Source organism: Sciurus vulgaris, assembly GCF_902686455.1.
Source record: "Sciurus vulgaris genome assembly, chromosome: 10".
NCBI lineage: Eukaryota > Metazoa > Chordata > Mammalia > Rodentia > Sciuridae > Sciurus > Sciurus vulgaris.
The window spans coordinates 116,117,638-116,144,632 of NC_136470.1; the positions used below are offsets into that span (position 1 = coordinate 116,117,638).

Genomic DNA, 26,995 nt, shown 5'->3' on the forward strand with positions numbered 1-26,995 from the left:
CTTTCTCTAAAAACTTCCTCTAAGCAAAGTCTCTCTTCCTCTAAGGAAAGTCTCTCTTCCTGATAAGCAAAGTCTCTCTTCCTCTCAAAGAAGCCTCTCTTTCTCTAAAAAAGCAAGCACAGAAATAGAAGTAGTTTATTTCCAGTCCACCTCCGATAAATACCCGTGCAATTGTTGCTGTAGGCAGTAACAAATATCCGTGGGATTGTTGCTGTGGCGGCGACAGCCCATGTCCAACATCATTCTAAATGGAGAAGAACTGAAGGTGTTCCCTCTAAAAACTGGAAAAAGACAGGGATGTCCTCTTTCACCACTTATATTCACCATAGTCCTTAAAACTCTAACCAGAGCAATTAGGCAGACCAAAGAAATTAAAGGGATATGAATAGGAAAAAAGAATTCAAACTGTCACTGTTTGCTGACATGATTCTATATTTAGAGGATCCAAAAGTCTCTACCACAAAACTTCTAAACTAATAAATGAATTCAGTAAAGTAGCAGGATATAAAATCAACATTCATAAATCTAATGCATTCCTATTCATAAGTGATGAACCCTCTGAAAGAAAAATTAGGAAAACTACTCCATTCATAATAGTCCCCCCCAAAAATAAAATACTTGGGAATCAGTCTAACAAGAAAGGTGAAAGACCTTTACAATGAAAACTACAGAACACTAAAGAAAGAAATTAGACGCTGAGGACAGGCCCAGCAACCAGGTCCAGTGCTGGCTGTCTCCAGTGCTGTGCCCCAGCCTGCAGTCTAGCATTGATTCTTCCCAACCTGGAGGCCACCAGTCATAGTGGGACAGCACCCTTCTTGGGACCCTACATTGTCAAGTTCCTCTCAGGCATCAGGTTACTGAAGACTAGGAGGTTTGAACAGTAGAGTATACTTTTATTATAGAATTTTAATATTAGTAGTAGTATTACCATTATTCCTATTATACCTATGATTATTCCTACTTTTTTCTTTTACTAATATTTTTCTCACTATTTTCCTCTTATCTGTTTCCTTAGAGACTCTTTCTCCCTTTTCTCATGTTAACAACCTATTTCTTTTAATTCTGTTTTCACTATTCCAACAGCAGAGTACCTCTATAGACTCACTTATCATCTCATTAATGTTATATCCTACACCCCTCCCCATCCTCTTTGTCCACCATTAGAAATTGTGGTCTTAATTGCAAATCTATTGGTTATGCTGTCGTTAATAATTGAACTCATCCTCTCTGTTTATTAAGACAATATAATAACTATCTTAATAGGGACTATTTGGGTTAAGAATGCATATTGTTTGTATGGTGTGCGTCTAATATTGATCTCTCACTTCAAGATGAGGTATTGGAAACAGGCAGGGACATTTTATGTCTTTTGGGGGAAAACTGCAATACCTTGAATTTGTACTGGTAGAGGGGAAGATACGTGAGCAAGATGAGAAAACATGGGAAGAAAGTGTCCCAAATAAACCTAGATACTACATCAATAAAATCCAATGATAGTATGGCAGAAGAAAGGTCAGAAAGGGAGTTCAGAAAGTACATAATTAAAATGATCTGAGAAGCAAAATATGAGACAAGACAGCAAATGCAGGCAATGAATGATTGCCTAAATGAACAGTTAAAAGAACAAATGCAGAAAGCAAAAGATCATTTCAATAAAGAGATAGAGATTGTGGGAAAAAACCCAAATTTTTGAAATGAAGGAAACAATAAACCAAATTAAAAACTCAATAGAAAGCATCACCAACAGGCTAGATCACTTGGAAGACAGAACCTCAGACAATGAAGACAAAATATTTAATCTTGAAAACAAAGTTGACCAAAACAGAAGATGGTAAGAAATCACAAACAGAACCTCCAAGAATTATGGAATACCATGACAAGATCAAATTTAAGAATTATTGGGATTAAGGAAGGCATAAAGCTACAAACCAAAGGAATGAATAATCTATTCAATGAAATAATATCAGAAAATTTCTCAAATCTGGAGAGAATGAAATGGAAAATCAAATACAAGAGACTTGTAGGACACCAAATGTGTAAAATTAAAACAGATCCATACCAAGGCACATTATAATGAAAACACCTAACATACAAAATAAAGATAGAATTTTAAAGGCTGTGAGAGAAAGCATCTGATTACATATATGGGGAAATCAATACTGATATCAATTTCTCGGCCCAGACCCTAAAAGCAAAAGAGGAAAATTCATTGCATGGAGCACATTCAATAAAAGAAGAAAAAGTCAACAAGTAAACATTATAGCTTAAAGCTCTAGAAAAAGAAAAACACATCAACACCAAAAGTAGTAGAAGACAGGAAATAATCAAAAATCAGAGCTGAAATCAGTGAAATTGAATCAAAAGAAACAATTCACCAAACAAAAAGTTGGTTCTTTGAAAAAGTAAACAAAATTGATAAACTCTTAGCCACACTAATGAAGAGAAGGAGAGAGAAAACTCAAATTACTAGAATTTTTGATGAGAAAGGAAATATCATGACAGACACAATTGAAATACAAAACATAATTAGAAGCTACTTTGAAAATCTATACTCCAACAAAATAGAAAATCTCAAAGACATCAACAGGTTTCTAGAGACATATGATCCACCCACACTGAATCTGGTGGACATACACAATTTAAATAGATCAATTTCAAGCAATGAAATAGAAGAAGTTCATCAAAAGCCTACCAACAAAGAAAAGTCCAGGACCAGATGGATTCTCAGCTGAGTTCTACAAGACCTTCAAAGAAGAGCTCATTCCAATACTCCTCAAAGTATTCCATGAAATAGAAGAGGAGGGAACCCTTCCAAACTCATTCTATGAAGCTAATATCACCCTGATACCAAAAGTACACAAAGACACATTCGAGGAAAGAAAACTTCAGCTCAATATTCCTGACGAACATTGATGCAAAAATTCTTAAAATTCCAGCAAATCACATAGAAAATCATATTAAAAAGATAGTGCACCATGATCAAGTGGATTTCATCCCAGGGATGCAAGATTGGTTTAACAGCTGGAAATCAGTAAATGTAATTTGCCACATCAGTAGCCTTAAAGTTAAGAATCACATGGTTATTTCAATAGATATAGAAAAGGCATCTGATAAAATATAGGACCCTTTCATGCTCAAAACTTTAGAAAAAACAGGGATAGTAGGAACATACCTCAACATTGTAAAGGCTATCTATGCTAAGCCCACAGCCAGCATTATTCTGAATGGAGAAAAACTGAAAGCATTCCCTCTAAAAAGTGGAACAAGTCAGGGATACCCTCTTTCACCACTTCCATTCAACATCATCCTTGAAACTCTAGCCAGAGCTAGATTAGGTACCTAATTAGGTAGACCAAAGAAATTAAAGAGATATGAATAGGAAAAGAAGAACTCAAACTATCTCTACTTGCTGATGACATGATTCTATATTTAGCTGAGCCAGAAAATTCCACCAGAAAACTTCTACAACTAATAAATGAATTCAGTAAAGTAGCAGGATATAAAATCAACCCTCATAAATCTAATGCATTTTTATTCATAAGTGACAAATCCTCAGAACGAGAATTTAGGAAAACTACCCCATTCATAATAGCTTAAAAAAAATACTTGGGAATCAACCTAACAAAAGAAGTGAAAGACCTCTACAATGAAAATCACAGAACACTAAAGAAAGAAATTAAAGAAAACCTTACAAGATGAAAAGATCTCCTATGCTCTTGGATAGGCAGAATTGATACTGTCCAAATGGCCATACTACCAAAAGTGCTATAAAAATTCAATGCAATTCCAATTAAAATCCCAATGAGGTTCATAGAAATAGAGAAAGGAATTATGAAATTCATCTGGAAAAATAGAAGACCCAGTATAGCCAAAGAATTCTTTTTCAGGAAGAATGAAACAGTAGATATCACAATACCAGAACTTCAACTATACTACAGAGCAATAGTAACAAAAACGGCATGGTATTGGCACCAAAATAGACTGGTGGACTAATGGTACAGAACAGAAGACACAGAGACAAACCCACATAAGTACAGTCACCTCATAATAGACAAGGTGCCAGAAACCTACAATGGAGAAAAGATAGCCTGTTCACCAAGTGGTGCTGGGAACACTGGAAATCCATATACAGCAAAGTGAAACTAAACCCCTATCTCTCATCTTGTACAATACTCAACTCAAAATGAATTGAGGACCTAGGAATTCGACCAGAGACCCTGTACCTAAGAGAAGACAAAGTAGGTCCAAATCTTCATCATGTTGTCCTAGGACCAGAGTTCCTTAACATGACTCCAAAAGCACAAGAAATAAAAGCAGGAATCAATAATTGGGATAGATTCCAGCTAAAAAGTTTTTTGTCCGCAAAGAAAACAATCAACAATGTGAAGAGAGAGCCTGCAGAGTGGGAGAAAATCTTTGCCATACATACTTCAGATAGAGCACTAATCTCCAGAATTTATAATGAACTCAAAAAACTTTACACCAAAATACAAATAACCCAATCAACAAATGGGCTAAGGAAATGAGCAGACACTTCACAGAAGAAGATCTACAAACAATCGACCGATATATGAAAAAATGTTCACCATCTCTAGTAATAAGAGAAATGCAAATCAAAACTACCCTAAGGTTTCATTTCACCCCAATTAGAATCTTTTGTCAAGTACACAAGCAACAATAAGATTTCATCTTATTCCAGTTAGAATGGCTATTATCAAGAATGCAAGCAAAAATGGGTGTTGACGTGGATATGGGAAAAAAGGTACACTCATGCATTGCTGGTGCAGTTGCAAATTGGTGCAGCCACTCTGGAAAGCAGTATGGAGATTCTTCAGAAAACTTGGAATAGACCCACCATTTGGCTTGACTATCCCATTCCGCAGTTTATACCCAAAGGACTTAAAATCAGCCTACTATAGTGACATGGCCACATCAGTGTTCATAGCAGCTTAGTTCACAATATTGTGAAACCAACCTAGATGTCCTTCAGTAGATGAATGGATAAAGAAACTGTGGTATATATACACAATAAAATATTATTTAGCCATAAAGAAGATTAAATTGATGGCATTTGCTGGTAAATCAATGGAGTTGGAGAAGATAATGCTAAGTTAAATAAGCCAATCCCAGGGAACCAAAGGCAGAATGTTTTCTCTGATAATTGGATACTGATATATAATGGGTGGATGAGCAGTTAAGGGAAGAATGGGGGAACGTTGGATTGTGTAGCGGGAATTGAGGGGTGGGAAGGGTGTGGGGGAAGGAAAGATAATGGAATGAGACAAACATCATTATCCTATGTACATGTATGATTACACACATGGTGTGACTCTACATTGTGTACAACCAGAAAAATGAAAAATTGTATCCCATTTGTGTACAATGAGTCAAAATAAAATAAGAAAGCAGAAAAAAAACCCAGTAGAGTACAACTTTTTATTTCTCTGGTTGTACACAATGTAGAATCACACCATTCATGTGGTCATACATGTTGAAGTGATCTTTTTTTGCCTGCATTTGTTCTCTTATATCATCCTTTACTTCATGGATCATTTTAATTATGTACGTTTTGAACTCCCTTTCTGACATTTCTTCTACTATGCTGTCAATGGATTCTACTAATATAGCATTTTTGTCTGGGTTCTTTCTTTCCTTGTTTTTTCATGTAGTTGGTGTGTCTTCCCCTCTAGTAATGCGAATCCGAGGTATTACATTTTCCCCTGTATAGGTTTATAGTGTCTCTGCAGGTTTCCAATACTTTGCCTTTAAGGGGGAGATCAGTATTAATAGCACTGAATGCAAACAATGTGCAACCTTAAAAAAATAACAGATGATAACAACTTTAAATAATAATAACAACCTTAAATAATAAACAAATGATGTGTTAGGTTATTATCTACCACATAAACAATAGGTTTGCAGTAAAGTCTACAATTTCTTATGGTGGGCAAGCAAGAATGGGAGAGGGAAGTGGATGTGATTTTAATGAGGTATGAAGTGAGAATATAGAGGTACTAGATTATAGGAAGAGTGAAGGAGGATTCAAAAGAAGTTGGTTGGTAGCAGGAGTAAATGGAGAAAGAGACTCTGAGGAAACAAAATAGAGCGAGTAATTAAAAAAAAGAATCTACAACAAAACCGTAACATACTATACAAACCTTCCTGTCCTCAGTAGCCTGAGGCATGGAAAGTAATTGATTTCAAAGGTGATGGGGATGTGAGATAGGGAAACAGTAAAAGAAAAAGAAAAAAAGTAGGGGGAATAAAAAAGAGTCCTTTTTTTCTAATTTTTTACTGATTGCATTTTGGTTCATTGTACATAAATGGGATACATCATTTTGTTTCTATGGTTGTACACGATGTAGAGTCAAAATATTTGTGTAATCATACATGCACAGAGGGTAATGACGTCTGTCTCATTCCACCCTTTTTCATATCCCTGTCCCCTCTTCCCTCTCATTTCCCTCTATGTAATCTAAAGTTCCTCCATTCTTCTCTCATCCTCCATGCCCCCACCCCCATTATATATCATCCACTTATCAGGGAAAACATTCGACCTTTGAAAAAAAGAGTCTTGAAGTAAAATTGAACACTTGTTTCTTTTGGAATTCAATATCTTCTCTGCTTCCCTTCTCTTCTGATAAATGGGGTTGTCTGGAGTTTCCTGGTTATTCTCCCCTCAGGATGATGAGAACTACTAAGATGGGAGGATTAGACTTGGAGGTGGGACTCTTAGAGGCAGGGTATAGCAGTTGCCAGTCCCTCTGGAAAACTGCACCCCAGGACTCTCCTTTAGGGTCCACTAGTGTGACGCAGGAACCTGGTCCTAACCCCTTCCCTCGTTTGTGGACCTCACAATTCCTTGTGTTTGTGTTATCATTTAGTCTTCAAATCGTGTCTCTCCTGTCCCTGCTCTTTCAACTTCCCAATCAGGAACCTCTCTTCCCGGAGGTCCTGAGCACTGAGCCCTGGAACCTGTGCACCAGTCTCTGAAAGCTGTTCAGTATCAGGCAGATCAGGACCAGGCATTGAGAGCTGTGGGCCAGGTTGGTGGGTACGGGGTGGTTGGGAGATTAGGATTGAGGAGCTGGAGGGCCTTGTTGATTGCCAAACCGGTGATTGGTGGGTGCCGTATGGGGTAGGGAGTCATGGACCAGGCTGATGTTAGGTTCCAGCAAGTGCTACTCAAGTTGTCTCTTGGATCCTGGTGGGTGCCAGACTGGTTGGCTGGAAGAGCTGGGATCAAGGTCCCCTTACCCCCTTTTCCCACTTACTGACCCCTTGCAAGGCTCTTTCCTGCCTCTGCAGCAAGATGGTGGCTATTAGCACACCTAGCAGGGATACCTCAGATGTAACCAAACCTGCAGGGCTCTTGGTGATGATCTTTCAGGTCCTGGCTGTTATCTGTAGATAGAAGCAACCATGTTTTTAGTTGGTGGCGCCAGCAGCGGCTAACCTGTAGGTACCTTGATAATGATCATCTAGTTTCTGGCACATGTCCCAAGATGGAAGCTGCCCCAATTAAAGATGTCAGCAGTGGCGTTTGGGTTAATCCACAATGGCAGCAGAGGATTTCTAGGATGGAGAATGTCAGGTGTTGGTAGATGGTTCACATGGGGTGGGTGCTGGGCTGAATCCCACAACTTTTAGCAAATAGAGAAAAATAGAAAAAAAACCTTGCATTCCATTAGATCATAAAATACTAAAATTAGAAATCAATGACAAAAAATTGAAGCTCTTCTAACACTTGGAGACTAAAAGTTTTTTTAATCTCTTTATTATCTTGGCTAAATGTTTATCAATTTTATTTTTTCAAAGAACCAACTTTTCGGTTTTTTGAATTGTTTTTAGTTTCAATTTCGGCTTTTTTTGATTTTAATTATCTGATTTTAATTATCTGTTTTCTACTGCTTTGGGTATTGATTTGTTCTTCTTTTTATAGGGCTTTGTAATGTTAGGTTATTATTTGGTGACCTTTTAAATGAATGAGCTAAATGCAATAAAATTTCCTCTTAGAACCTCATTCATAGTGTCCCAGAGATTATGTTGTGTTGCTCTTGTCATTTACCTTTAAGAATTTTTTATTTCATCCTCAATTTCTTCAGCCATCTGTTAGTCATTCAGTCATGTATTATTAACGTCCAGGTATTAGAGTAACTTATTTTTTTGTATCATTGATTTCTAATTTCATTCCATTATGATCTGATAGAATGCAAAGTATTTTCTCTGTTTTATGGTATTTACTAAGAGCTGCTTTGTGACTTTAGATATGGTCCATTTTAGAGAAGGATTCCTGTGCTGCTCAGAGGAAAGTATATTCAGTCATTGATGGATGAAATATTCTAAATATATCTGTTAAGTCTATATTATTAATTGCATTTTTCACTTCTCTATCTTCATTAGTTTTTGTTTGGAGACTCTATCCAGTGAGAGAGCCTTGTTAAAGTCAGCCAGTATTATTGTGTTGTGGTCTGTTTTATTCTTGAAATTAAGAAGGGTTTGTTTAATGTATGCAGAGACTTCATTTTTTGGGACATAAATATTTACTATTGCTATATCTTGTGATGTATAATTCCCTTAAGCAGTATGAAATGTCCTTCTTAGTTCCTTCTGACTTTGGTTTGAAGTCCACTTAATCTGGTATTAGGATAGATACCCCTGCTTGTTTACAAAATCTGTGTGAATGACATGTTTTCTCCCCATCTTTTTACCTGCAGTCTGTGGATGTCTTTTTCTATGATGTTAGTCTCCTGGAGACAGCATATCATTGAGTGAATCTGCCTGTCTTTGTCTTTTGATTAATGAGTTTAGGCCATTTATATTCAATGTTAATAATGAGAAATGATTTTTAATCCCTGTCATTTTGATTTATTTCTGATTTTTAATTTGTATTACTTTCTGTTTTGATTGGCTGTTCTTCTAGTGTAGTTCCTCCCTTTTCTGGTTTTCAATTTTACTTTTTATTTCTTCTTTATGAAACATTTTATTGAGTAAGTTTTATAGTACAGGTTTTCTCGTGAATTTTTTTAACTTTTGTTTATTGTGGATGGTTTTTGTTTCATATTCGATTCTGAAGCTTAATTTTGTTGGGTATTATATTCTTGGTTGGCATCCATTTTATTTTTGAGTTTGGTATATATTATTCCAAGATGAGAGTCTGGTTGAGATCAGTCAAAATTCACATTAGTTTACTTCTAATTGTGTCCTGTAGTTTTTCTGTGGCAACTTTTAATATTCAACTTTTAATATTCTGGATATTAGGCATTTTAAGAATAATGTACCTGGCTGTGGGTCTGACTTAATTTTATATGTTTGGAGTTCTATATGCCTCCAGTATTTGATTTTCCATTACATTTTTAAGTTTTGGGAAATTTTCAGATATTATATCAAGATTGTGTATTTCTTCAGTTTATATTTCAGAAACTTCATCTATCCTGATAAATGTTAAAATTGTCTTTTCATGTTATTTCATGTTATATTTTTTGAATATTCTGTTCATGGTCTCTTAAGATCTTTTCTCAATGGTCAATTTCATTTTCAAGGTTATATGTTTTGCCTTCATTGCCTAAAACTCTATCTTCCAAGTGGTGTATCTGCTGGTGTTGTTTTCTATTAAATTTTTAAATTGGTTTATTGATTATTTTGAGGATTTCTGCTTGATTTTTTTTCCTAATCTCTCTTTATTGAAGTGCTCTTTCACTTCTGTATTTTCTAATTTCACTCCTTACATCTTCCATTACCTTGCAGATAGGCTTAACTATGAACTTTTAAAATTCCTTCTCTGAAATTTCCTCCATTATAGTATCAATGGATTCACATTGAGTTATTTTTGTTTGTTTAGGATGGTTTGCTCCTTTGCTTTTTCATATTGGGTGTTTGTCCATTTATCTGTATGAGTCTGAGGGGGCAGAGCTTATACCTATGAACTTAAAGTGTTCCTGAACATTTCAAGTATCTCACAGTTTAGTGGGGGACAAAGAATAACAAATAGTGCAAACAATATTCAGTAATAGACTACATACTATTATTATTGTTACTATTACTATTATTACTATTACTAGTATTTTTCCTATTATGACATCTCACTGCTAATTGGCACAGTAAATAGAAATGGTATGGTAAATAATTGCCAATAGTAAAACCAGTAAGTTTGCAAAAGGTTTGCTTTTTCTGTAGTTGAACAGGGAGAATGCAGAAGAGATGTAGGATGTGAAGAGTGTGAGGGAGAAGGAGAGAAAGTGTAAATAAAAAATTAAAAGACAAGTGAAAGAGAGAATAATAGAATTTGATTGATAGCAGGAGAAAAGATGGAAAGAAAATCAAGAGAAATACACATGTGAAAAACAATATAAAATAAAACCAAAATTACACTAATCAAAAACCCTAGTCTCTAAAAGACAGAGTCATGAAAAATAACTTCTTTATAGAAATACTTGAAATGAGATAAACTAGGGAAATATGTATATGTACAAATATCCATTAGCCATCAGCACAGAAACAATTATAAAAATTAAAAAAAAAACAAAAATAAGGTTCTTGATGAAAAATTAAGGAATTGTTTTTGCTGTGGTGGTCATAAATTCTCAGTGATAATATATGATATTTTTCTGTTCCCAAGTGTCTTTTTTTTTTTTCCTTGAAATACGTATTGCATACAAGAATAGTACTGCAGTTCTTTTTGTGTTGCTCATCAAGTTGCTGGTTTGAGTTCAAAAAATTATCAGTTTCCCTTCTCAGCATTATGAGGAGAGTCGGATTGGAGTTTGTTGTGTACTTCACTCTCAATGTGGGGTGGCTGTAGAGTTCTGTGCCGCAGAGCTCCTGGAGACAAGGTTTTGGTCAGGTTAGTCCCCCAGTGCTTCTTTGAATGGTGATTGGTCTGAAGAGTTTTATTAAGCACACCTTCAGACCCAGGCAGCTGTTGATCCACTCTGGGAGTCTGTATCTTTGAAGTCTCTCCTGGGTTCAGCTCACACTGGGGAAGAGCCAATCCTTTGCCGCCTCCACCACCAACCCATTTTAATGGGCTCTTAGGCTGCATCCCAAAGTGTACAATTCCTCCCTCCCACCTGAATTCTCACCCCACCTTAGCTGGTCCTGTGACACACTATACTTGAAGGGTGAGTGGGACCTGGGGAACCCCTGGGTCTGAATGTATTCCCCTGGGTAAAATGCTCTCCATGTCTGAATTTATCGTGGTTTTCTAGGCACACTGTGAGTCACATGGTGGGCCCCTGCCTAGTCCGGTTTTTGGGCCCAGCTTGTATGATGAAGGGTGCCAGACTTTGGTCCCATAGCCAGTGGTTTGTTGGGTGGCTGGGTGTGTGTGAGGGTTGGGGGGTGACATCTGCCTTGTCTGTTCACACACAACTAGGATGCACTCAGTATCTTTCCCACTCAAGAATATAGTGTAACTTGCCCACATTGTCCAACAGTGTCTTTGATTTCTGATTTCTCCATATCAAGACAGGCTACAGTACCACCTGAAATAGGAATTTTCTTAGTCCCCATCTTCAGTTTGCCCGTGGTGGATTTGCTCCAACAGCTGCCAGCACTGCTGATGGTTTTTTATTTTTTTCCTTTTTAAAAAATTATATCTAAGCCTCTAAGTCCCTAAGCTGTTCTGAATGTTTGGTATTAAATTCCTAATAAAGTCCCTCTTTTTCACTCACCTTACTGAGAAGCTATTTATCCACTTTCTGGTCTCCTGCCACTGAGCTGCTTGGAAAGCAACCTCCTAAATTCTGCCATCTTCATTTCCCCTGGAGCATTTGATAGAAAGGAGCAGATGAAATTGGAAACAGAAATAGAATCAAAATTCAGTCACAGACTGATCTTTGGTCCTTTTAACAAGAATACCAAACTTCATCTCTTAGGGTATCCTGTCAACTCTCTGAGTTATTAAGTCTTCCAAGTTAGAATTGGGTGAATCATTTTTGGCCACCTGCTTCAAACACCTTCATATATCTAAATGTTATGTTGTTTTATGGACTAAGCTCTGTATTAGGTATGGTCACCAGAGGTCTTAGGAGTTCCCAGAGAGAGGACTTCAACTTGGAACAAGTGGGGTCCTTTGTGTACAAGTTGGAAAAGAATTTGAGCATGCAACAGTCAGAGACAGGAACAAAGATTTATTTATAATAGTAGGTATACATTTAAGAATGAGTTTGGGCCATCTTGAGAGTGAAGAGCTTTGGGAGCAAAGCAAGGAATATACCTCTTTGTTCTTTAGTGTATTGGGCACCTAATAGCTTTCTAGAGGATCAGAAGAAACAACCCCAAATTGTCTGTGTCCTAGAGGCCTTGTCTGTCCATGGTTTGGAATGCAGTCCTGTGTATTCACCTACAGAAATGCTTTGTTCACTTGTTGCTATCAAAACAGTTGTGAACTTGTCTTTATAGATTTTGGAGTGTATGGGAATGATGGCCCATGGCAGAGGCACCATAGACTCTAGAGCACTTGTGGTGCTGGGTGGCCTGTGAGAGGTATGGGTTGACTTCCCCTGAGTAAGGCATCAGTTGGCTAGTATCTGGGCTTATTTGGAAGAAGCCACTGTCGTTGGTGTATGTGTCAGTAGGGACCTCTTTATAGTATATAAAGCACTCTGGGGTCCCACATATCTGCCATTTCTGTGGCTTCCATGGCTGTGACCAGCAGTTGGGGTACTTCTTCCCAGATATTATATTCCCTAAGAGTGACTTTCTCTCTGTTCTCCTCCACCCCACTTTCCTTAGTGGTTAGGAGTAATACAGCAACCTTAAACTATCAATGTTTCCTTTGTAATGATTACTCAGCCAGTTTCAAATGCATTCCCTCTGTTATTATTTGTTGCTGTCTGCAGATAGAACAAAGCTGAATTGATTTAATTCCTTCTAAGATTGGTTTGGGTATGGTCTCTTCAAAATGGCTGCCTGGCATAGTTTTCCACCAGCAATTCTGATAAACTATGTACTTCTCGCTCACTTGTGGCTTTGTAGCTCCTGCCCTTAGTCTGACTTCCTTTTCTATCCTTGTTTCTGAAGTAAATTTTTCAGCTTTTCCTTTCCCTCTTTTTCCTGTTGTTACATCTCCCCCCTAACCTGTCTTGGTCAGGGTTCAGGTTAATGAATTCTTTCCTGATATCTTTTTCTAGTAACTAGAGTTTCTGAGTCCCTTTAATTTTCTGTTCAGTGTTATGTCTAAGTGTATTACCTCTGTCACCCACCTTTCAGATCAACTACTTTCTTACTGCTTAGATTCCAGACTGGAGGAGTTGAGATTTGCTGCCTAGTTCTCCTCTATCATTTCCCCTTCTAATCTGTTTTTAAAATCTACAGTTTGCTTTTTGCTTTTCAGCCTACTATGATTTAAAAAATGTTTTCATTAGTGCATTGTAGTTATTCATAATAGTGGGGTTCATTTTGACATATTCATTCATGCATGGACTATAATTTGCTCCATTTCAAACCCCAGTAATATGATTTAAAAAAAATTTTTTTAAAACTTTTTTCCACATTATTTTTGTTTCCTTTGTGGACTAATTGTTTTAAGAAAAATATATTTTTAATAACTCTTAAATTCTAAAATCCCTAGTATAAAAATAAATTAACATTACATCTCAAAAATTTAGGTTCATTTGTTACCTTAATTATTAGTCACTTTTAGTTGTAACTGACACTTTTAAATTTCAGATTTTTAATATTTTTAGTGTAGACTTTTTATCTATGCAACATTGAATTTTCTGTTTACTATGTAATTATGAAAGGTAGTTTAGGAAAGTTTATCATTTTTAGTAAATATAATCAGTAATGTACAAATTGAAATACAGATGTTTCACTTTTTTGGTCATCTCCGTCAGAATGTCTAGATGAATTAATTTCACATATACAAAATTATGTGATAGAGGAATAAAAACAATTTCAGTTAATACTTTAGAGCCTTTTGTTTCTACTTTTTCTGTTATTTTATCATTTTCTATCTTATCTTGGGTGCCTACAGAATGAAAAAAAAAATTTGTTTTTTGAACTCAGGGGCACTTAACACAGATACCACATCCCCAGCCCTTTTTTGTATTTTATTTAGAGACAGAGTCTCACTAAGCTGCTTAGCACCTCACTAAGTTGCCGAGTCTGGCTTTGAACTTGCAGTCTTCCTGCCTCAGCTTCCCTAGCTGCTGGGATTACACTGTGCCTGGTGAATCAATTACTTTTTAAAAGTGAGATCATTATTTACATTGATATTATGTCCTCTAAATGGGATTACTACCTGTGTTTTATTTTACTTACTTGATAGTTCTTTTTCTGGCTCTTTTCAGCACAGAGTTTTTAAAAAATGTATTTTTGTGTCAGCGAATTAGGTGATATAAAGAATTTTTTTGTAAACCTGGTTTGGAGATCACCCAGTTTGTTTTTCATAAAAAGCTGTTTACTCTAAATTAATAAACTATATATAGACTAAGAAAATAAACTTGTTCTCTTAGGCCAGTCTGTTTCGGGATGCTAAATCAAAAGAGACATTTTGGTTTATTTTGTCTCTCATATTCCTAATTTACTTTCTATATCTAGTTGATTTTGGTGGAAATCTTCCGATCATGAGCAGAAAGATGAGTGGTGGATGGGTATCTCCAGACAGCATTTTGCATGAAGTTGGATTATTAGTAGAAGTCAGTTGAAACAGAATTATGGTTAGAAGCATGCATGAGAGATTGGTGGTATGAAGAATAAGGGGATTATGGGTAAAATAATACTTATCATGCAATAGTATAGACCTTATCAGTGATTACTAATTATGGATAGTTTTTATGGTGAAGAAATCATTCCTGTTTAATGTAGGAAGAGATACTCTCTTCCCTTAAGTGTGGAGGCTCTTCATATTCACTCTGGATTTCAGGTTCAGGGATTGTGCTTTTGTTGGAATAGTCAGTCCTCTCTTTAATAGTGTTTATATGTCAACATCTTGTAGATAAGAATGGAAGTCATGGATTCTAATTTATGTAATGATTTGAATCTATGTTAGATGGCAGGTTTTTCTTTCATTTATATCCCAACTTTAAAAAAATGAATTAAGATGGGTGTTTAGAAGAACGTACTTTTGTTCTCTCAGTGTTTCTTAGAATCAGCACTTTGTTAAGAAACTTCAGTTATTTTATTTCACAAGCCCTCTGGGAATGTTTAGACATAACACTTTATAGTGTTATTTGGCAAACATAGAGCCTTAGTGTGTGTTGTTACTTTGTCACCTGCCCCTTCCCCAATAATTGAGTTATTATAATGTGTCAGACATTACATAAAAGCACTTTACATATATTAACTCTAATTTTATTAACAGATTTGTCAGGTAGATATTATCACCCCATATGTTACAGATTCATTCATTTTTTTTCAGCTACCTAAATGTTTGAATGCTGAATGTGGGTGAATAACTTTTAGCTATTGGGCCTCAGCTATAAAATATAAATTCTCTATTCTCATCAAGAAGACTAAAACAGGTAAAGGGAGATAGAGTGAACATGGGGAAGGGAGGAGGAAGTTCCTCCTATATAATTTTACAGAATGATTAGGTATGGCCTTTGTGAGATGATAACATTTGGGCAGAGAACATATGGAATTGAGGAAGCAATTCTTTAGTTCTCTGAGGAAAGTGCTGTTCTTATAGTACAGAAAGTGTAAAGGGCCTGATATGGGAACCTGATTATTTTAGGTGAAGAAATTGCAGGAAGACTAGTATGACCAGAGAAGAGGGGAGATTTGGGGAGGGGCAGAGAGAATGATTAGGGAGGAGATCAACAAAGGCTTTAGTAGTAACATCAGATTTTACTTAGAGATGGGATACTGTTTGAGAATTTTGGGCAGAGAAGTAATTGAGGTTTATAGAGTTATACATTGCTTTTGGAATTTGAGAAAAATACCTAAATATTTTCCAGTAATTCTTGCATAATGAAGTATTATTACCAGATATTTGTGTAAAGCAGAAAAGGTCTATGATTTCCCCTAATAGTCCTGTGAGTAACATGCCCCTAGCTTAGAAGATAAAGATTAGTTGCAAGTCATTGAGGAAGGTAAGAGCTGGTATTTATAGGAGAGAGAAAACCAATAAAGAATATTTTTTGGAGGTAAATGCCTATGTAGCATTTCTTAGAATTCAATCATGTTATGATTTAAGTCAGATGAATACATTATTGATTTCCTGAAAGAAACAATCTTTACATCATACATTGAAAAATACCTTCCTCTGTTTGCTTAATTTTCCACATACAAAGTATGTGTATGTGTGTGTGTCTATGTAGGTATTTTTTTTTTAATATTTTTTTCAGTTGTCAATGGACCTTTATTTTATTTATTTATATGTGGTGTGAAGAATTGAACCCAGTGCCTCACATATGCTAGGCAAGTGCTCTGCCAGTAAGCCACAACCCCAGCCCTATATAGGTATTTTTTTAATGCTAGAATGAAACCTAGTGTCTTGCCCACTCTACCATTGAACTATATGCCATCCCAAATCAACTTATATTCTTCTTTGTATCAACTCATTAAAAGCATCTATTTTCTGTTGACTTGAATTGTTTCTTTGAGAGTTTGTGAACTTTTTGGGTCCTTATGGAAGAGACCTAAAGAAATTGTGTTCTTTCTGAGTCTTAGAATGGACACATCAATGAAGTTTGTAGTAGAATTTTGGTTTTAAGAAAAGGAGGTCAAATCCGTAATAAAGTCTCCCTCCAAATGAAAAACCCAGGACCCAGTGGCTTCAGTGCTGATTTTTAACAGACTTCAAAGAAGAAATAACACCAGTTTTTCTCAAACTATTACAAGAATTGAAAGTGAGGGAGTCTTTCTAAACTCATTGCTTAAGTCCAGCATTACCCTGATATGCAAACAAGACAAGGACACAAAATTAATGGAAACTATAAGCCAGTATTTCTGATGAACATAGGTGCAAAAATTCTCAACAAAATATTAGCAAATCGAAACCAATATCCCATCAATAAAATTTATTCATCATGATCAAGTTGGTTTCATTCCAGGGATGCAAGGATAGCTCAACATATACAAATCAATAAATGCAATATATAATACCAACAGAACAAAGGATAAAAATCATATCAACATCTAAATAGATGCAGAAAAAACATTTAATAACATTTAATATCCCTTCATGACAAAAGCCTGGAACAAATTAGGTATAGAATAATCATACCTCAACATAATTAAAGCTGTGTATGACAAATCCACAGCCAGCATCATATTGAATGGGGAAAAGGTGAAAGGACTTCCTTTAAGATCAGGAATCAAAGGTGTCTACTCTCACTGCTGTTATTAAATATAGTACTAGAAGTTTTAGCCAGAGGAGTTCGGCCAGAGAAAGAAAGGAAAGACATAATTAGGACCAGGGAAAACATATTTCTATTTGCAGATGAGATATACATATAGAAAAACCTACCAAAAAACTACTAGAACTGACAAATGACTTTGGTAAAGTATCAGGATACAAAATCAACCTAAAAAATCGGTAGCTTTTCTATTCATTAGTAATGTGTTTGCTGGGAAAGAAATCATGAAAGCAATTCTATTCACAGTACCTGCAGAGAGAGAGAGAGAGAGAGAGAGAGAGAGAGAGAGAGAGAGAGAGAGAGAGAGACAGACACACACACACAGAAACACACACGCACACACACACATACATACACCCTACCAACTGACCGACCTAGGAATAAACAACGAAGGAAATGAGAAACCTCTACGATGAAAATTGCACAACATTGATGAAAGAAGTTGAAGATGATATGAAAAAAGGCTTTCCATGTTAATTGATCAGAAGAATTAATAGTGTTCAAATTTCTGTGCTTCCCAAAGTGAATCTATAGATACAATGTAATCCTCATCACAATACCAATGAAATTTTTCATAGAGCTAGAAAATAGTAACTAAGAGTTATATGACAGCATAAAAGGCCCTGAATTGCCAAAGCAGTTTTTGGAAAAATAAACAAATCTGGAGGCACAATATCTTATTTCAAGACATACAGAGCCATAGCTAGAAAAATAACCAGGTATCAGTACAAAAACATACATTTACACCAGTGGAACATAATAGAAAGCCCAGTAGTAAACTCATGTTTATCTTTCTATCTATCTATCTATCTATCTATCTATCTATCTATCTATCTATCTATCTATCTATCTATCTCCAAATGATTCCCCACAGAGGCCAAAAATACATTAGAGAAAGGACAGCCTTTTAATAAATGATGTCAGAAAAATGGATATCCACATACAAAAGATTGAAACTTTACCCTTATCTCTCACCCTGTATAAAAATGTACTCAAAATGGATCAAGATTAGAGATCTAAAACTACTGGAAGAAAACCCAAGGAATATACTTCAAGACATTAGTACAGGCAAAGATTGTCTGGATAGGACCCCCAAAGCGCAGGAAATGAGGAAAATTCACATATGGGATGACATCAAACTAAAAAGCTTATGTACAGTAAACAATCAACAGTGAATATGAGAAAATATTTGCCAACTCTTCATCTGACAGAGGGCTAATATCTATAATATATAAGTAACTCAAAGAAAGTAACAACAAAAAACCCAAGTAAAAAGATTAGGGAAAATGGAAAATGAATTTAATATACCCTTCTAAAAAGAAGAAATACAGTAGTTAATAAACATATGAAAAATGAGTTAATTTTTGTGACTGGTATAAGTCTGTGTCCATATTTATTTTTTGTGTGGGGATGTTCAGTTGTTCTAGCACCATTTGTTGAAAACATTGTTTTATTTCCTCATTGTATTACCTTTGCCCCTTTGTCAAAGATCAGTTGATTCTGTTTGTCTATTTCTGCATGCTATATATAATTCTGTAGATCTATTTGTTTGTTCTTTCATTAGTAGCCCTCTGACTTGACTACTGTAGTTTTGTAGTGTTCTTTTGGTTTTTATTTGAGAAGAGGCTTTTTGGAGAGCCTTACTCTCCCATATCATTCTTTTTTTTTTTTTTTTTTTTCATTTTTTTTTATTGTAAACAAATGGGATACATGTTGTTTCTCTGTTTGTACATGGCGTAAAGGCATACCATTTGTGTAATCATAAATTTACATAGAGTAATGTTGTTTGATTCATTCTGTTATTTTTTCCCTTCCCCCCACCCCTCCCACCCCTCTTTACCCTCTATACAGTACTTCCTTCCTCCATACTTGCCCCCCTCCCTAACGCTAACTCTAACCCTAACACTAACCCTTCCCTCCCCCCCATTATGTGTCATCCTCCACTTATTAGCGATATCATTCGTCCTTTGGCTTTTTGAGATTGGCTTATCTCACTTAGCATGATATTCTCCAATTTCATCCATTTGCCTGCAAATGCCATAATTTTATCATTCTTTATGGCTGAGTAATATTCCATTGTATATATATACCACAGTTTCTTTATCCACTCATCAATTGAAGGGCATCTAGGTTGGTTCCACAGTCTGGCTATTGTGAATTGAGCAGCTATGAACATTGATGTGGCTGTGTCTCTGTAGTATGCTGATTTTAAGCCCTTTGGGTATAGGCCAAGGAGTGGGATAGCTGGGTCAAATGGCGGGTCCATTCCAAGTTTTCTAAGGAATCTCCACACTGCTTTCCAGAGTGGCTGCACTAATTTGCAGCCCCACCAGCAATGTATGAGTGTACCTTTCTCCCCACATCCTCGCCAACACCTGTTGTTGCTCGTATTCTTGATAATCGCCATTCTAATTGGGGTGAGATGGAATCTTAGGGTGGTTTTGATTTGCATTTCTCTTATTACTAGAGATGTTGAACATTTTTCCATATGTTTGTTGATTGCTTGTAGATCTTCTTCTGTGAAGTGTCTATTCATTTCCTTAGCCCATTTGTCGACTGGATTATTTGAATTCTTGGAGTAAAGTTTTTTGAGTTCTTTATAGATTCTGGAGATTAGTGCTCTATCTGAAGTATGATTGGCAAAGATATTCTCCCACTCTGTAGGCTCTTTCTTCGCATTGCTTATAGTTTCCTTTGCTGAGAGAAAGCTTTTTAGTTTGAATCTATCCCAGTGGTTGATTCTAGCTTTTATTTCTTGTGCTATGGGAGTCCTGTTAAGGAAGTCTGAACCTAGACCAACAAGGTGAAGATTTGGACCTACTTTTTCTTCAATAATCTGCAGGGTCTCTGGTCTGATTCCAAGATCCTTAATCCATTTTGAGTTTAGTTTCGTGCATGGTGAGAGATATGGGTTTAGTTTCATTCTGTTGCATATGGATTTCCAATTCTCCAAGCACCATTTGTTGAAGAGGCTATCTTTTCTCCATTGCATATTTTTGGCCCCTTTGTCTAGTATGAGAAAATTGTATTTATTTGGGTTTGTGTCCGTGTCCTCTATTCTATACCATTGATCTACCTTTCTATTTTGGTACCAATACCATGCCGTTTTTGTTACTATTGCTTTGTAGTAGAGTTGAAGATCTGGTATTGCAATACCCCCTGTTTCACTCTTCCTGCTAAGGATTGCTTTAGCTATTCTGGGTTTCTTATTCTTCCAGATGAATTTCATAATTGCCTGCTCTATTTCTGTAAGGTACGTCATTGGGATTTTAATTGGAATTGCATTGAATTTGTATAGCACTTTAGGTAGTATGGCCATTTTGACAATATTAATTCTTCCTATCCAAGAACATGGAAGATCTTTCCATCTTCTAAGGTGTTCTTTAATTTCTTTCTTTAGTGTTGTATAGTTCTCATTGTAGAGGTCTTTCACCTCTTTTGTGAGATTGATTCCCAAGTATTTTATTTTTTTCGAGGCTATTGTGAATGGGGTAGTTTTCCTAATTTCTCTTTCTGAAGATTCATCACTTATGTATAAAAATGCGTTGGATTTATGGGCATTGATCTTGTAACCTGCTACTTTACTGAATTCACTTATGAGTTCTAAGAGTTTTCTGGTGGAATTTCCAGGTTCCTCTAAATATATAATCATGTCATCAGCAAACAGGGATAGTTTGAGTTCTTCTTTTCCAATTCGTATCCCTTTAATCTCTTTGGTTTGTCTAATTGCTCTGGCCAGAGTCTCAAGAACGATGTTGAATAGAAGTGGTGAAAGAGGGCATCCCTGCCTTGTTCCAGTTTTTAGGGGGAATGCTTTCAGTTTTTCACCATTTAGAATGATATTAGCCATGGGCTTAGCATAAATGGCTTTTACAATGTTAAGGAATGTTCCCACTATCCCTATTTTTTCTAGTGTTTTGAGCATGAAGGGGTGCTGTATTTTATCAAATGCTTTTTCTGCATCTATTGAAATAATCATGTGATTCTTGACTTTAAGTCTATTAATGTGGTGAATTACATTTATTGATTTCCTGATGTTGAACCAACCTTGCATCCCTGGGATGAAACCAACTTGATCATGGTGCACTATCTTTTTAATATGTTTTTGTATGCAATTTGCTAAAATTTTGTTGAGAATTTTTGCATCGATGTTCATTAAGGATATTGGTCTGAAATTTTCTTTCCTTGATGAGTCTCTGTCTGGTTTAGGTATCAGGGTGATATTGGCTTCATAGAATGAGTTTGGGAGGGTTCCCTCCTCTTCTATTTTATGGAATACTTTGAGAAGTATTGGAATGAGCTCTTCTTTAAAGGTTTTGTAGAACTCGGCTGAGAACCCATCTGGTCCCGGACTTTTCTTTGTTGGTAGGCTTTTGATGACTTCTTCTATTTCAGTACTTGAAATTGGTCTATTTAAATTGTTTATGTCCTCCTCGTTCAGTTTAGGCAATTCATATGTCTCTAGAAACCTGTTGATGCCTTCAAAATTTTCTATTTTGTTGGAGTATAGATTTTCAAAATAGCTTCTAATTATGTTTTGTATTTCAATCCTGTCTGTTGTGATATTTCCTTGTTCATTCCGAATTTTAGTGATTTGGGTTTTCTCTCGTCTTCTCTTTGTTAGTGTGGCTAAAGGTTTATCAATTTTGTTTATTTTTTCGAAGAACCAACTATTTATTTTGTCAATTTTTTGTATTGTTTCTTTTGTTTCAATTTCATTGATTTCAGCTCTGAGTTTAACTATTTCCTGTCTTCTACTACTTTTGGTGCTGTTCTGTTCTTCTTTTTCTAGGGCTTTGAGCTGTAGTGTTAGGTCGTTTATTTGTTGAGTTTTACTTCTTTTATTAAATGCGCTCCATGAAATAAATTTCCCTCTAAGTACTGCTTTCATAGTGTCCCAGAGATTTTGATATGATGTTTCTTTGTTCTCATTTACCTCTAAGAATTTTTTAATTTCCTTCCTAATATCTTCTGTTATCCATTCATCATATAATAGCATATTGTTTAATCTCCAGATGTTGGAATAGTTTCTGTGTTTTACTCTTTCATTTATTTCTAACTTCAATCCATTATGATCTGATAGAATACATGCTAGTGTCTCTATCTTCTTGTATTTGCTAACATTAGCTTTGTGGCATAATATATGGTCTATTTTAGACAAGGATCCATGTGCTGCTGAGAAGAAAGTGTATTCGCTCTTGGTTGGATGGTATATTCTATAAATGTCCGTTAAGTCTAAATTATTGATTGTGTTATTGAGATCTATGGTTTCTTTGTTCAATTTTCGTCTGGAAGATCTGTCCAGTGGTGAGAGAGGCGTGTTAAAATCACCTAGTATTATTGTGTTATGGTCTATTTGGTTTCTGAAATTGAGAAGGATTTGTTTGACATACATGGATGAGCCACTGTTTGGGGCATAGATGTTTATGATTGTTATATCTTGCTGATTTATGCTTCCCTTAAGCAGTATGAAATGACCTTCTTTATCCCTTCTGACTAACTTTGGCTTGAAGTCCACATTATCTGAAATGAGGATGGATACTCCAGCTTTTTTGCTGAGTCCATGTGCATGGTATGTTTTTCCCCATCCTTTCACCTTTAGTCTATGGGTATCTTTTTCTATGAGGTGAGTCTCTTGCAGGCAACATATTGTTGGATCTTTCTTTTTAATCCAATCTGCCAGTCTATGTCTTTTGATTGATGAATTCAGGCCATTAACATTCAGGGTTATTATAGAGATATGATTTGGTTTCCCGGTCATTTGGTTCATTTTTTAAATTTTATTTATTTATTTGTTTGACACAACTTGTTTCCTCCTTTATTTGACAATTCCTTTAGGATAATTCCTCCCTTTGCTGATTTGCTTCTTTGTTTTTCATCTCTTCCTCATGGAATATTTTGCTGAGAATGTTCTGTAATGCTGGCTTTGTTTTTGTAAATTCTTTTAGCTTTTGTTTATCATGGAAGGATTTTATTTCTACGTCAAATTTGAAGGTAAGTTTTGCTGGGTATAAGATTCTTGGTTGGCATCCATTTTCTTTCAGGGCTTGAAAAATGTTGTTCCAGGCCCTTCTAGCTTTTAGGGTCTGGATAGAAAAATCTGCTGATATCCGTATTGGTTTCCCCCTGAATGTAATTTTGTTCTTTTCTGTCACAGCCTTTAAAATTCTGTCTTTATTTTGTATGTTCGGTATTTTCATTATAATGTGCCTTGGTGTGGGTCTGTTGTAATTTTGTGTATTTGGAGTCCTATAAGCCTCTTGAACTTGATTTTCCATTTCATTCTTCAGATTTGGGAAATTTTCTGATATTATTTCATTGAATAGGTTGTTCATTCCTTTGGCTTGTTTCTCTAGGCCTTCCTCAATCCCAATAATTCTTAAATTTGGCCTTTTCATGATATCCCATAGTTCTTGTAGATTCTGTTCATGATTTCTTACCATCTTCTCTGTTTGTTCAACTTTGTTTTCAAGGTTAAATATTTTGTCTTCAATGTCTGAGGTTCTGTCTTCCAGGTGTTCTATCGTATTGGATATGCTTTCTATGGAGTTCTTAATTTGGTTTATTGTTTCCTTCATGTCAAGGATTTCTGTTTGGTTTTTTTTCAATATCTCTAACTCTTTATTGAAATGATCTTTTGCTTCCTGTATTTGCTCTTTTAACTGTCGATTGGTGCGATCAATCAATGCTTGCATTTGCTCTTTCAACTCATCATTCAGTGCGTGCATTTGCTCTTTCATCTCATCGTTTGCTTCTCTGGTCATTTTAATTATGTACATTCTGAACTCCTTTTCTGTCATTTCTTCTGCCATGCTGTCACTGGGTTTTATTGATGTAAGATCTAGATTTGTTTGCAGCATTTTCTTTCCTTGTTTTCTCATATTGTTCAGGTATCAGAGGACCGCTGAGATATTGCAGATTTCCTCTATTGACTTACAATGTCCCTGAAGATTTCTATATATATCCCCCCTTAGCCTTCAGTAGGCTGAAGTCTTGGAGGAAGTTGATAATGCAGTGCTCCACAAGGAAGCTGCCTCTCTAGGAGTGGTGGCCTTCAGGTGGGGTATAATCCCTGCTAGTGGGCAGAGGTGCCTCCACTTGTTGACCAATGGTCATCCAAAGGGGACCTAGGCTGTGGGCTGAGGCAAGGCCTGTTTGGGCCTGAGTCTCTGGTTTTACCGTCCTTGTGGGGAAACCTCACCCGGCAGGGAAGACTCACCCGGTGGGGAGGTCTCGCTGGTCAGTTCCCTCCTAGAGGTTCCCCTCAATTTACAGCTACTGCCTGGGCTGGGCTGCCTTCCTCTGCAAAGTTCCCAGGGGCCCGGCCCTACCTCCTGGGCCTGGGAGCCTCACCCTTTGCAGATGACTCTCCTTAGGCTGCCCTTCCTCAGAGAATCTGCCCGCAGGCCTGGAACCTTCGCTCCGCCCTAAGCCTGTCTCTGTGCGGCTCTTCCACCAAGAAGCCTCCTAGATCCTGGGACCCTGCTCTGCGCCTAATATCCTGGCTATGCGGCCCCTCCTCTGAGCAGCCACCTGGGGCCCTGTACAATCGCTCTGAATCCCAAAGACCCGCCACACGCCTCTTCCTCCGGACAGCCACCCAGTATATCGGTGGGGTCACTAGGAGTCCAAGAAACCCACTGCGTGCCTCCACCTCCACCAACCACCCGTAGCCCTGGGCAATCAATCACTCCGAGTCGAAGTGACCCTCCCCGTTCCTCCTCCTTCTCCAGATAACCCCCGGGGTGTTCAGGAGCGGTCGCTCTGAGTGGCTCTGAGTCCACGTGACCCGCCGCACGGGTCCTCTGGGCAACCGCCCGGAGCTCTGGTGTGGCTACTCAAGACCAAGCGTCCCACCACGCTTCTCCTCCAGGCAGCCCCCCTGTGTTCAGGAGCTGTCCCTTTAAGTCCAAACAACTCACCTCTCGCCTTCTCCTCTGAGCAGCCGCCTGGAGCGCTAATGCAGTCACTGCGAGTCCAAACGACCCGCTGCGCTCCTCCTCCTCCTCCTCCTCCTACTCCTCCGGGCAGGCCCCGGGGTTCAGAAGTGGTCTGAGTCCAAACAGCTTGCCACGCAGCCCCTTCTCTGGCAACCGCCTGTAGCTCTGGTGTAGTCACCCCGAATCCAAGCGGCCGCGCTCCTCTTCCTCCTCCTCGTCCTCAGGGCAGGCCCCGGGGTTCAGAAGCGTCGTTCTGAGTCCAAACTGCTCGCCGCGCGGCTTCTCCTCTGGCAACCGCCTGTAGCTCTGGTGCAGTCACTCCGAATCCAAGCGGCCACGTTCCTCCTCCTCCTCCTCAGGGCAGGCCCCGGTGTCCTGAGTCCACACAGCTCTCCTCGCCACTCTTCCCCTGGGCAGCCGCTGGAGCCCCAGTGGTTGCTCCCAGTCCCAGCGCTGTGCCGAGCGGCCTGCTTTACGGCGCTCCCAGCTGTCCGAGTTCACTGCTCCAGCGGGGGGAGGAGCGTCTCGCCGGCAGCTCTATTTCACAAAGTTTCCTGCGTTCCGGGACTTCGGTCCCATCCGGGATGCCTCCCCAGGGGGTGAGAGTCACCCGGCTGCTTTGAGTTGGTCCCAAGCGTCTCAATATCTCCTCCTTTGAATCCTGAGTCCCGGAGCAACATGAAATGCAGCCACCCTCTAGGCCGCCATCTTGAAACCTCTCCCATATCATTCTGATGTCATTGTGTTTCTTTTTTTTTTTTTTTTAAATGTTTTTAGTTTTAGATGGACACAATACCTTTATTTTATTTATTTATTTTTATGTGGTCCTGAGGATTGAACCCAGTACCTCACACGTGCTAGGCAAGTACTCTACCACTGAGCTTATCACAAAAAGTATCTTGTTGATAAGATTATCACTTTTTTAAAAAATAAAGAAATTGAGATTTAATGTGTAAAGTGAGTTAATGAAACTTATTATCTCAGTTGTTGACCTAAACAGAAATAAAGGTTTCGTTTCTTTTGTTGTTTGTTGTTTCATGGGAGAAATAGTTGATTCTTTTCCTCATAGTTTTGTTAGGAGACTTAAATGTGAATACAGGGAATAAGCTTTCAATTTCAGTATATAAGGCCCTGGAGACTGAGACAGGAGGATCACAAGTTCAAGTTCAGCTCAGCAACTTAATGAGGCCCTAAGCAACTTAGTGATACCCTGTCTCAAAATAAAAAATGAAGAGGACTGGGGTGTTGGCTCAGTGGTTAAGAGCCCCAGCATTCAATTCCTGGTACCAAAAAAACCCAACAAATTCTTATATAATATTAGCTATTATTAATAATCTCCACTTCTTTTCTTTATCTTCCTCCTTTAAAAATACAACTCTTGGCTTGCCCTCCTACATGCAGGAACTGCTTCCTCTTCAACCCTAGTAATGAAACCATAGCAGAGCTCTGAAAAGAATAGATTGGAAGTGAGAAAATATGGTAATACAATTTCCTTTTCCCTGAAAATTGTTTCTATCATGTAATTGGAAATCTTGTTAGTATTGCTGTGTATGAATGCTGAAAGGAGATAAATATGGGGGGTGCAGAGAGGGCTGGGTGGGGGGTGTTGAAAAGTTCTGTGCTACAGGGGTGTTGACTTTAATAACTAGAAGGCAAAGAAATGAGAGTAGTATAGTATACTGCATGTGAGATTGAATGAGATCAGGAAACAAAAGTCTTAAGTTGTATTCCCTGTCTGCAACAAAA

At 37.4% G+C, this 26,995-nt stretch overlaps 1 protein-coding gene across 13 annotated transcripts in view; it reads left to right on the forward strand.

Moving 5' to 3' along the window:
- DOCK3 (dedicator of cytokinesis 3) overlaps positions 1-26,995 on the forward strand; it is a 726,815-nt gene that overhangs the window by 139,010 nt on the left and 560,810 nt on the right. The gene's annotated exons all lie outside the window — the stretch shown is intronic.